General features: G+C 42.9%; 1 pseudogene; it reads right to left on the bottom strand.

Moving 5' to 3' along the window:
- Positions 1–364: 364 nt before the first annotated feature.
- LOC102416297 lies at positions 365–12,204 on the bottom strand (annotated as a pseudogene).
- Positions 12,205–12,456: the final 252 nt, after the last annotated feature.

The following is a 12,456-nucleotide window of genomic DNA, read 5'->3' as shown; positions in this document are numbered from 1 at the left end:
AGGTCTCTCGTTGTGTGGCTTCTCTTGTTGCACAGTACAGGGTCTAGGGGCATAGGCAGTAGCTGCAGCTCGCGGGCTTGCTAGCTGCAGTCTGCAGGCTCTGGAGAGCAGACTCAGCAATTGTGTCACAGGGGGCTTCATCGCCCCATGGCATGTGGAATATCCCCAGACTAGGGGTCAAACCCATGTCCTCTGCATTGGCAGGAGGATTCTTAGCCACTGGACTACCAGGGAAGTCTCAAATTCTTATCCTCTAAACTTCAACAAAAGCTGCTTGCACAAACTATTTAATATCTGCCCCCAGTAAACAAGCCAGGTATCTGATGTATTAAGAGATGTATTAAGAAGTCAGAAGCTGGTCACTTCACTTCTTTCTACTGCCTCCAGTTGTTAGAATACTGGCAACGTGCATAAATAGGTTTACTGGATCCAGGTAGATTCCCAGCATCAGACTGATGGGATCATATTTTAGAGCTCCATACACCTGAGTGACTTCTGCATGCTTGATTACTTTCTGTTTGTGATACAGAAGAGACATGCTGCAGAGAACTAATCCACCATCAGTTGCCACTGAGTGCGGAGTGGCACCAGCCGTAGTGGGAGGTCGAAATACATAGATCCCAGTGGGGACACAGACCAGACCCAGGCCCACTCCCCGGGCTCCCATTTTCAGAAACTTCTCACTGGGCACACACACCTATGGTGACAGGGAAGAGGCCTCCCACAATGCCAACTGTGTACCACTCAGCTCTGAGAAGAGGCCCCTTAATATCGTCAGAGGAGCCACCACTGCACACATCACGCCAGGATACGGTAACCACGCAAGATGCTGGGGCCTGGGCGCTAGTCATATGATATCAACAATACCAACACTTCAGCTTCAATCATCGCTGTCAGCAGGTGCCATTGAAACTGCACCCATTGTTACACGAGCCTCTCATCATGAAGTTCATGAGAGCAGTTCTGCTCACTGCCAGAAAAGACAAGCTGTGAAACCAATACTTCTGCGACGTACATATAGGTGGAACGAATTCTATCCTTTACATGAAAGTGAAAGTGAAGTCGCTCAGTCATGTCCGACTCTTTGCGACCTCGAGGACTGTAGCCTACCAGGCTCCTCTGTCCATGGGATTCTCCAGGCAAGAATACTGGAGTGGGTTGCCATTGCCTTCTCCAGGGGATCTTCTCAACCAAGGGATTGAACCCGGGTCTCCTGCATTGCAGGCAGACACTTTAACCTCTGAGCCACCAAGGAAGCCCATCCTTGTACATACTGAGGCTAAATTACAGCCATTTCAATCGCCCCAATCCCATTAGACATTCTCAGCCCATAGTAACACAAAGCTCATAGACCAACATCTTCCCATCGGATCTATTTAAAATATTTTTTCAACGATGGTTCCAAAGCTGCTTCCATGAGTTCTTGGCCAGTTTTCCCATGCTGGATCCCAATTCTTGTCTTTGTGGCATATTCCCTGCTGGGTGTTAGGAGCTACTGATTCTTAGTCATGGAATTCTTCTTTTTTTAAAAGAATTGTTACCAATTGTTTACATGTTGTTTCCAATTCTTTACATAAAAATAATAATTTTTGTATAAACAACAAGGACCTACTCTATTGCACAGGGAACTATACTCAATATCCCACAACCCACAGTGGAAAAGAATCTGAACAAGAATACATATGGAAAAGAATCTGAACAAGAATACATAAATATATCCACATATATATACATATATATAACTGAATCACCTTGCTGTATACTGTAAACCAGCTATACTTCAACAACAAAAATAAGTCCATGATTCAAATTTTAAAAAAAGCTATATTTAAAAGTATACTTTGTGAAGTCACTTTACTTCTGTGTTTGTTTAGTCTATTCCCTACCTATATATACATACATAAGGGTAGGGAATAGACTACTCTCTCTCTCTCTCTCTATATATATATATATATTTTTTTTTTTGCATATACTTTCAGTATTTCTTATTTCAGGTATTGGCAAATTCAAATATATAATTATCTTCCCTAATTCTTTACTCAGAGGGTAGCATACTGTAAACACTTTTTCATACTTTCTTTTTTTTAATTTATTTTATTGAAGCATAGTTGATCTACAATGCTGTATTAGTTTCACGTGTTGTTGTTGTTGTTGCTTAGTCACTAAGTCATGTCAGACTTTTGCAGAGTGATTTAGTTTTTTAATATATATGCATTTATATTCTTTTTCATGTTGTCTTCTGTCGATGGGATTCTTCACCACAGGGAAGGTGAAAGCTGGGTGGAAAGCCCTGGAAGGCGGTGTCCGCAGACACACAAGTCTTGCAGCCAGCGTGGTGCTGCAGCACGTTTAGCAGGCACATCTGAAATGCTCAGTCCCTGGTCCCCTCAGTGCTCAGTTTCCCTTCAGGGCTGGCAAAACATAACCACACACATGTCCTGTGCCCTCCGTCCACCTCTTACTCTATAATTTTCACTTAATAAAAATTATCTTGAGCTAAGATCTCAGACAATGTGAACAAAAATCAGGGAAGGAATAAATGAGTAGACCTATGCTAAAGTCTTCATCTTAAATAAGAAAAATTCCCAAGAATGGTAGTACTAAAGAATGTGCTAACTATTGGACAGTGACACTCATCTCCCATGCTAGTAAGGTCATGCTTAAAATCTTTAATGCTAGGCTTCAGTGTTATGTGAACCAAGAACTTCCAGATGTCCAAGCTGGGTTTAGAAAAGGGAGAGGAACCAGAGATCAAATTGCCAACATTCACTGGATTATAGAGAAAGCAAGGAAATTCCAGAAAAACATCTACTTCTGTTTCATCAACTACACTAAAGTCTTTGTGGGGATCATAACAAACTGTGGAAAGCTTTTAGAGAGATGAGAATACCAGACCATATTACTCGTCTCCTGAAACCTGTATGTGGATCAAGAAGCAATAGTTAGAACCCTGTGTGGAACAACAGATTGGTTCAAGATTGAGAAAGGAGTATGATAGCACTGTCTGCTTTCACCCTGTTTGTTTAACCTATATGCTGAGCTCATCATGAGAAATGCTAGGTGGGATGAGTTACAAGCTGGAATCAAGATAGGCGGGAGAAATATCAACAACCTCAGATATGTGGATGACACCACTCTAATGGCAGAAAGCGAGGAAGGAACTAAAGAACTTCTTGAGGGTGAAGGAGGAGAGTGAAAGAGTCAGGCTTAAAACTAAAAAAAACAAAAAACAAAAAACAAAAAACAACTAAGATCATGGAAGTGAAAGGCAAAGGATAAAAATAAAGATATACCCATTTGAATGCAGAGTTCCAAAGAATAGCAAGAAGAGATAAGAAAGCCTTCTTCACTGACCAATGCAAAGAAATAGAGGAAAATAATAGAATGGGAAAGACTAGAGATCTCTTCAAGAAAGTTACAGATACCAAGGGAACATTTCATGCAAAGATGGGCACAATAAAGGACAGAAATGGTATGGACCTAAAAGAAGCAGAAGATATTAAGAAGAGGTGTCAAGAATACACAGAAGACTATACAAAAAAGATCTTCACAACCCAGATAACCATGATGGTGTGATCACTCACCTAGAGCCAGACATCCTGGAATGTGAAGTCAAGTGGGCCTTAGAAAGCATCACTATGAACAAAGCTAGTGGAAGTGATGGAATTCCAGTTGAGCTATTTCAAATCCTGAAAGATGATGCTGTCAAAGTGCTGCACTCAATATGCCAGCAAATTTGGAAAACTCAGCAGCGGCCACAGGACTGGAAAAGGTCAGTTTTCATTCCAATCCCAAAGAAAGGCAATGCCAAAGAATGCTCAAACTACCACACAATTGCACTCATCTCACAAGCTAGTAAAGTAATGCTCAAAATTCTCCAAGCCAGGCTTCAGCAATATGTGAACTGTGAACTTCCAGATATTCAAGCTGGTTTTAGAAAAGGCAGAGGAACCAGAGATCAAATTTCCAACATCCGCTGGATCATGGAAAAAGCAAGAGACTTCCAGAAAAACATTTATTTCTGCTTTATTGACTATGCCAAAGCCTTTGACTGTGTGGATCACAACAAACTGTGGAAAATTCTGAAAGAGATGGGAATACCAGACCACCTGACCTGCCTCTTGAGAAGCCTGTATGCAGGTAAGGAAGCAACAGTGAGAACTGGACATGGAACAACAGACTGGTTCCAAATAGGAAAAGGAGTACATCAAGGCTGTATACTGTCACCCTGCTTATTTAACTTGTATTCAGAGTACATCATGAGAAATGCTGGACTGGAAGAAGCACAAGCTGGAATCCAGATTGCTGGGAGGAATATAAATAACCTCACATATGCAGGTGACACCACCCTTATGGCAGAAAGTGAAGAAGAACTAAAGAGTCTCTTGATGAAAGTGAAAGAGGAGAGTTAAAAAGTTGGCTTAAAGCTCAACATTCAGAAAACTAAGATCATGGCATCCAGTCCCATCACTTCATAGGAAATAGATGGGGAAACAGTGGCTGACTTTATTTTTCTGGGCTCCAGAATCACTGCAGATGGTGATTGCAGCCATGAAATTAAAAGACACTTACTCCTTGGAAGGAAAGTTATGACCAACCTAGACAGCATATTAAAAAGCAGAGACATTACTTTGCCAACAAAGGTCTGTCTAGTCAAGGCTATGGTTTTTCCGGTAGTCATGTATAGATGTGAGAGTTGGACTGTGAAGAAAGCTGAACTCCAAAGAATTGATGCTTTTGAACTGTGGTGTTTGAGAAGACTCTTGAGGTTCCCTTGGACTGCAAGGAGATCCAACCAGTCCATCCTAAAAGAGATCAGTCCTGAGCATTCATTGGAAGGACTGATGTTGAAGCTGAAACTCCAATACTTTGGCCACCTGATGCAAAGAGCTGACTCATTTGAAAAGACCCTGATGCTGGGAAAGATTGAAGGCAGGAGGAGAAGGGGACAACAGAGGGTAAGATGGTTGGATGGCATCACCAACTCGATGGACATGAGCTTGAGTAAACTCTGGGAGTTGGTGATGGACAGGAGGCCTGGTATGCTGCAGTCCAAGGGGTTGCAAAGAGTCGGACATGACTGAGTGACTGAACTGAACTGAGACAGTGTGTTGAAAACCAAAGACTTATTCTGCTGACACTGGTCTGTATAGTCAAGAGTATGGTGTTCCCAGTGGTCACTTACGGTTGCAAGAGCTGGACTGTAAAGATGACAGAATGCCAAAATATTGATGCCTTGAAACCATGGTGCCGGAGAAGACTCCTGAAAGTCCCTTGGACAGCAAGGAGATCAAACCAGGCAATCTTAAGGGAAGTCAACCCTGAATGCTCAGTGGAAGGACTGATGATGAAGCTGAAGTTCCAGTGTTTTGGTCATCTGATGTATACAGTCGAGTCATTGGAAAGTCCCTGATACTGGAAAGAGTGAGGGCAGAAGGAGAAAAAGTCGTCAGAGGATGAGATTGCTGGATGGCATCATGGATGCAATGGACATGAACTTGGGCAAACTTCAGGAGATGGTAAGGGACAGGGGGGTCTGGTGTGCTGCAGTCCATGGGGCCACAAAGAGTTGGGCATGACTGGACAACTTAACAAGAACAAAAAAGATCTCAGTCTATCTGAGAAAATCAGGGAAGCAATAGATTAGTAGGACTATGCTAATATTTTCATCTTAAAAAAATAATTCAAGATACAAATTATTGATGTCAGCAATTAGAAAGCAATTTCATAGCTTGCTTTTTAAAATATTGACAAGAACTCTTGCACTATAGTTACTCACTTTAGGAACAGCACACTCGATCACTTACCTGGTCTGCCTTCCTTTCTTCTGCTCTCTTTTCCCTTTCTGATTAGGAATGTGTCACGGGCATGATGACATTCTATATTTTTTTATCCAAATATCATACCAGCTGGAGGCATTCTGCATTCCTTTTGGCTTTGGACTTTTCATAACCTATGATCAGAGCATAGATGGTTAAAGATGGCTGCTTTATCCAGTTCCCTAGGCAGGATTTATATAATGTTAGTGCTCGTTTATTTTGATATGGAGATTGAGCTTGGGAGGATGTGCATGGATTTAAGCTGTACACTTGTCTCCAGGATACAGAGAATGCTCTGATGCACTAAAACTTAGACAGTGCTGATTGGCAGGATGCCAAATGCAACCTAGAGGGCATCATAAGCAGGAGATGTTATAACAGAAATTCCTGGTGGTTTTCCTTTGGAAATACGTCAAGATTCTAAACCTTTCTCACTAACTTCACTATTTCTACTTTACTGTTACCTCCCAATGTAACAATTGTAACTAGCTGGACTGCTCACCATTCCCCACTCGCTGACTCAGTCTATTGTCAACATGATAATCTGAGTGATCCTTTAAAAACATAAATCAGACCATGCTCAAAACCTTCTAGGGATTTCCCACTTCACTTCAGCAAAAGTCAACAGCCCTACAATGATAGAATGGGGCCCGACCTAGCTCTCCTCTCCTTTCGAAGCACTTTCCTCCTCATCTGTTCTGCTCCAGCCAAGTGGGTATTCCAAGCCACTTCCTCCTCAGGAGCTTTTTTTTCTAACTGGAAAGTTGCTTTACAATGCTGTATTGGTTTCTGGTGTACACAACGTGAATCAACCATTGTTGCTGTAGAGTCACTAAGTCGTGTCTGACTCTTTGCTGCAGCATGCTAGGCTTCCCTGTCATTCACCAAGTCCCAGAGCTTACTCAAACTCATGGTCATCGAGTCAGTGATGCCACCCAACCATCTCATCCTCTGTCGTCCCCTTCTCCTCCTGCCTTCAATCTTTCCCAGCATCAGGGTCTTTTCCAATGAGTCAGCTCTTCACTTCAGGTGGCCAAAGTATTGGAGCTTCAGCTCAGCATCAGTCCTTCCAATGAATATTCAGGATTGATTTCCTTTAGGTTTGACTGGTTTGATCTCCTTGGGGTCCAAGGGCCTGCAGCACCACAGTTCAAAAGCATCAGTTCTTCAGAGCTTAGCCTTCTTTATGGTCCAACTGTCACATCCTTACATGACTACCAGAATAACCATAGGTTAGATCACACAGACCTTTGTCTGCAAAGTGATGTCTCAGCTTTTTAATACACTGTCTAGGTTTGTCATAGCTTTCTAAGGAGCAAGTGTTTCCTTTTAATTTCATGGCTGCTGTCACTGTCCTCAATGATTGGGAGCCTAAGAAAATAAAATCCACCACTGTTTCCATTAAAAAATGGAAAACCCCATCCATTTGCCACGAAGTGATGGGACTGGGTGCCCTGACCTTCAGTTTTTGGATGCTGAGTTCTAAGCCGTGAGTATACACACGTCCCCTCCCTCTTAGCCTCCCTCCCAGCTCCCCCCACCAGCCCCCTCTAGGTTGTCACAGCGCGTCGGGCTGAGCTCCCTGGGTTGTCAGCCGCGTCCCACCAGCTATCCACTTTATACATGGTAGAGTGTGTGTCAAGGCTGCTCTCCCAACTTGTCCCTCCCTCTCCTTCCCCCGCTGTGTCCGCAAGTCTGTTCTCTGTGTCACAATCTCCATTCCTGCCCTGCAGATAGGTTCATCAGCACCATTTTTCTAGATTCCATATTTATGCATTCATATATGATATTTGTTTTTCTCTTTCTGACTTACTTCTCTCTGTATAACAGGCTCTAGCTTCATCAACCTCAGTTCCCCCTCAGAATCTTAGAACCTGATGTTTTCTTGGCTTGAAATGTTCTTCCTCCAATTATCCACATGACTTGTTTCCTGACTTCCCCATGTCATTGCTAAAACATGACCATCGGAGAGGGGCTTTGCATGACCACTCCTTACAAAATAGTCACTCCCCTGCACCCCGCTCAGGGGGCTCCCCTTCTCCTGTATTTCCTTTCTTGTTCTCCATGGCACTTGTTCACATCCGATGTACTCCGAGCTCTGTTATGTATTTTCTTAGATGTAGATCTCCTGTAGTGCAGGCTTCGTGAGGGTAGGCAGCTTGTTCCACGTACAGATGGGTCCCGGCACACCACCCAGAGCACGGCACAGGAGGTGCTGAGTATGTATCTGGGGATGGCCATCACAAGCACACCTCTTGGCTTTCTTGGTAAAGTTTCACACTGCTTATTATGAGATAACGGTCATAAAAAGAGACCTCCTAGATGGGGGACTAGAGACAGTATCATACAATGAGCGGAAAGGTCAGGCCCGGTGTTGTGGGTTGAATTGTGTCCCCTCAAATTCATATGATGAAGCCCTAACCCCTAGTACTTCAGAAGGACAGCATTTGGAGACAGGTCCCTTAGAGAGGTGATTAAACTAAAATGAAGCCTTACAGTGGGTCCTCATCCAATATGGTTGCTGTACTTATAAGAGGAAATTTGGACACGTGGGGAGACACCAGCGCTGTGCACACGTGGCAAGGCCATGTGAGGATTCAGTAAGAAGGTGACCTTAGGAGAAGCAAAACCTGTCAAGAACTGGGTTTTGAACTTCTGGCCTCCAGAACTGTGAAAAGAAAAATTGGGTTGTTTAAATCACTCAGTCTGTGGTATTTTGCTATGGTAGCCCTAGCAAATTAATAAGGCAAGTGATATTTTGAGTTGGACTTGCAAATGTCTGGGTCTGCTTATATATATGACACCAAGTGGGAAACACAAACTAATTGAAGGTTTCTAAAGGTCCAGTGATTCCAGGGAGTTCATAATCACTAAGAGAGAAAGGTATCCTACTAGTAGAAATTGCACAGAGCTAGGCTGACTTCAATCTCAGGATAAAAAAGGATCCCCTAATGGGAGACCCACCACCATGTGCCAAGTCTCCTTCCAATGGATTTGCATGAACTGAGCCACCCGGTTCTCCCAGCAACTCCAAGAGAGCTTGTCACCTCATTTTTCATGTGAGAACAGTAAGGCACAGACAGGGTGGCAAAGTTGGCCAAGGTCATAGGTTTTAAGTGGCAGAACCAAGGTTCAAATTAGGCGGTGGCTCTGAAACTTGTACAGAACTTGGAACTCCTACATTCCACCTCTTTTTATGTATCTTACCATGCCTGCAAGAGGATTTCCCCCCACATTTAGATTTGCTAGTCACCGGTCTATCCATTTAGCTTTCTATTAGCACCAACCTACCTTTTCAGCTTAATTTTCTTTGCTCATATACATTTAGAAAAACCATATCATCCCTTTGTCTCTCAACTTTTCCCTCTTCCCTCTTCTTCCCCCATGTCCCTGCTTTCTTGGTCTTTGCCTCCCTCCTTGTGTTTTTGAGGTCATTCTAGCTTCCTATAGAGCCTTCTGTCCTCATTCTTGCCTCCTATCCTTATCTAGAACCTACTCTTAAAGATCAAATCAAAATCCCAACTCCCCCATAGGGTCTTACTTTCTTCTCTGAAAATTTCATTGTACACACAGATAATCTGAGAATTAATCATGCACCTTTTAATTAAAATTCTTCTATATTTGGCTCAATATTATGTATAAATATTCTCAAAGCTTAACTCTTCACCAGTTTTATGTCTCATCTTCAAAATAGACTTAATTCATCGAGGACATGGATGAAATTCTCCATATGATAATCTGAAAATAGAGACACTGATCTGCTTTGATATGCAAAAACAGTCAAGATAGAAGAAGGAGATAATAAATGTCATTCTAATTGACAGCTAGCACCATGTTGAATGCATTATATACATTAGCTCATTTATTCCTTACAGTGTGTAAGTATCATTATCGCTATATTATAGAGGAGAGAAATGAAGGTTAAAGGTACTGTGTAGTTTGTCCAAAGTGATACAACTTGTGTTATGCTAGCATTTGGAAGTGCTGTGATGGGTTAAAATGAAGGATTTATAATAATAAGGAATTTAAATAGAGTGAGTTATGAGAAAAAGTAGAAAGTGAAGTCGCTCAGTCGTGTCCAACTCTTTGCGATCCCAAGGACTGTCCGTGGAATTTTCCTGGCAAGAATACTGGAGTGGGTTGCCATTTCCTTCTTCAGGGGATCTTCCCAACCTAGGGTTCGAACTTGGGTCTCCAGTCTTACAGGCAAACTCTTTACCATCTGAGCCACCAGAGTTATCAGAAGGGAGAATGCAAATTGACCTCGGAAGTTCTGGTAGCCATAACCTAGAAAATTTAGTTGTCCATCAAATTCTCTGTTCTTCTTGAGCACACAGCTGGACCAAGGTAGTTAGGTGTGGATTTATCTCTGAGCTTTAGCCAGTGGGTTTGAGTACAAAGGATGGAGGCTGTCTCTGAGCTTGTCTCTTCTAGGACAGGATACAAATGCTGCTGCTGTGACCCTGCAGGTGACAGAGCCACATGATGGAAGAAACCCAGGCCCCTGAGTCAACACAGGGAAGCCTGCTGTTAGGGGGACACCACCCTGATATTGTGACGTGAGCAACAAAAGAGCTTATTGGAGGGACCTACTTGTTACTGCAGCCTCGTTGACCTAACTGCTGCAATCTAGGAACTGGCAAGGGAGTCGGAGAGCTCTCAGCCTTGAACAAGAATTTGCTGTGGAATGTAAAGACAGTCTTAGAATACCTCTCCCTCACAAATTGGCAGCCTCTATTTCACAGATGGTGGGGTGACACCAGAAGTGTCTGTTCATTAGTGGCAGCCTATAGTCAATTGTTCGGAGAAGGCAATGGCACCCCACTCCAGCACTCTTGCCTGGAAAATCCCATAGATGGAGGAGCCTGGTGGGCCAGAGTCCATGGGGTCGCTAAGAGTTGGACAAGACTCAGCGACTTCACTTTCACTTTTCACTTTCATGCATTGGAGAAGGAAATGGCAACCCACTCCAGTGTTCTTGCCTGGAGAATCCCAGGGACGGGGGAGCCTGGTGGGCTGCCGTCTATGGGATCGCACAGAGTTGGACACGACTGAAGCGACTTAGCAGCAGCAGCAGCAGCAGCATGGTTGATTGTTGGAGAAGGGCCTGTCAACCTGCTCCATTATTCTTGCCTGAAGAATCCCATGGACAGAGGAGCCTGGTGGGCTACAGTACATAGCATTGCAAAAAGTCGGACGAGACTGAAGCAATTTAGCATGCATGGTCCATTGTGCCACAAAACAGTTTTAAGTAGAATGAAACAAACTGGAGAATAACACCTCTTATAGTGATGAGGAATAGACATTTTCCATCTGCCCCTAAATTGAAAATTCCCTGATTCAGGCACAGCAGTTTCTAAAGTTTCTGAATTTTAATGGCCCAAACATAATACCTTATAGAACAACTGAGAATTTATAAGGTTCTATAAAAATTCAAATTACAATGCTTCTTGTTACTTTAGCCAGTAGTTCAAACATAAAAAATTAAAATTAAAATTTTAATTAAAAATTAATTAAATTAAAATTTTAATTAATTAAATTAAATTTAAAAATTAAAATTAAATTAAAAAATTTAATTAAAAATTAAATCTGGATTAAAAAAATCTGGAGGATTGATACGATTTATGAAAAACTTTTAAATGAGTGACAGAGTTAGACACACGGGTTAAGATGATGTGTTCTTTTGCCTTCACTGCCCTCTGTCATCCATCCAGTCTCCTTTGAACTCCTATTTGATGTCACGAGCTGCCTTCTGTGAAGCATTTCTAGGCATTTCACCCATGTAATCACCCAGCTCTTTGGGACTCTGAAGAGCGGTGCTCTCCACTGAGTAGGGCCTCAATCCTGGCTCCAGCCTTGGAAGGAACTTGAGAATTTTCTGTCCGCTCTCTCCCTCTCACACTCCTGTCTTCTTTCCATTTAATAGTGTGTTGATCCTCAGCCCAAGGACGGATTCTGTCTTGGGCTCATTCGCTTCCTCGGGGCAGGCGGCTGCAGTCTCCCTCCCTGACAGTAGAGGGTGCCAGAAGACCACAACCCCTTGGAAGTCAGGCTTACCGTCGTTTTCCTTCCCAAGTGGAGCAGGAAATGGTCACGTGGTTTTTGGATGATAATGGAAGCTTCTCATTTTCCACCTCTTGATATCGCCGGTGACCTTTTTTTGGCAGAAGCTGAGAAAATAGACTAATTTTTCCCACATGACCACTCATTGTTTGCATCCATCCCCTTTCTCCTCTTCATACTGTCTTCTCCTCTTACAAAAGCTGTTTTTGCTCCATAGTGCATCTGTTAGATTATCTGTGGGGACTGTCCAGATCCCAAGCTGCAACAAGTTTCGAGGCTCCCCTCTGTACTTACCTGAGTTGGCTGGCTCACTTAAGCTCATCGTATGGAAAGCCCCCAAAATGGAATTGTTAAGGAAGAAGATATCCTCTGAATCCTGTAATACAGTCAAAAAGTGTCTTTTGGTTGCTGTGTGGTTTGGCAGATTTGTAGATTAATACGGTGGTTGGACTGTGTTTTAGGGATGGATCGGGATTCTGCTGTGTTTACTTTGTTTTCTGTCTCAAATAGGCATTTTACTGCCAAAACAACGTGAGGAGAAGGAAAAGGAAAAACTGTTGGGCCATTATCCCTG

The sequence above is a fragment of the Bubalus bubalis genome, chromosome 3, assembly GCF_019923935.1.
Source record: "Bubalus bubalis isolate 160015118507 breed Murrah chromosome 3, NDDB_SH_1, whole genome shotgun sequence".
NCBI classification, from domain to species: domain Eukaryota; kingdom Metazoa; phylum Chordata; class Mammalia; order Artiodactyla; family Bovidae; genus Bubalus; species Bubalus bubalis.
This window is presented reverse-complemented; position numbering and strand designations above follow the sequence as displayed.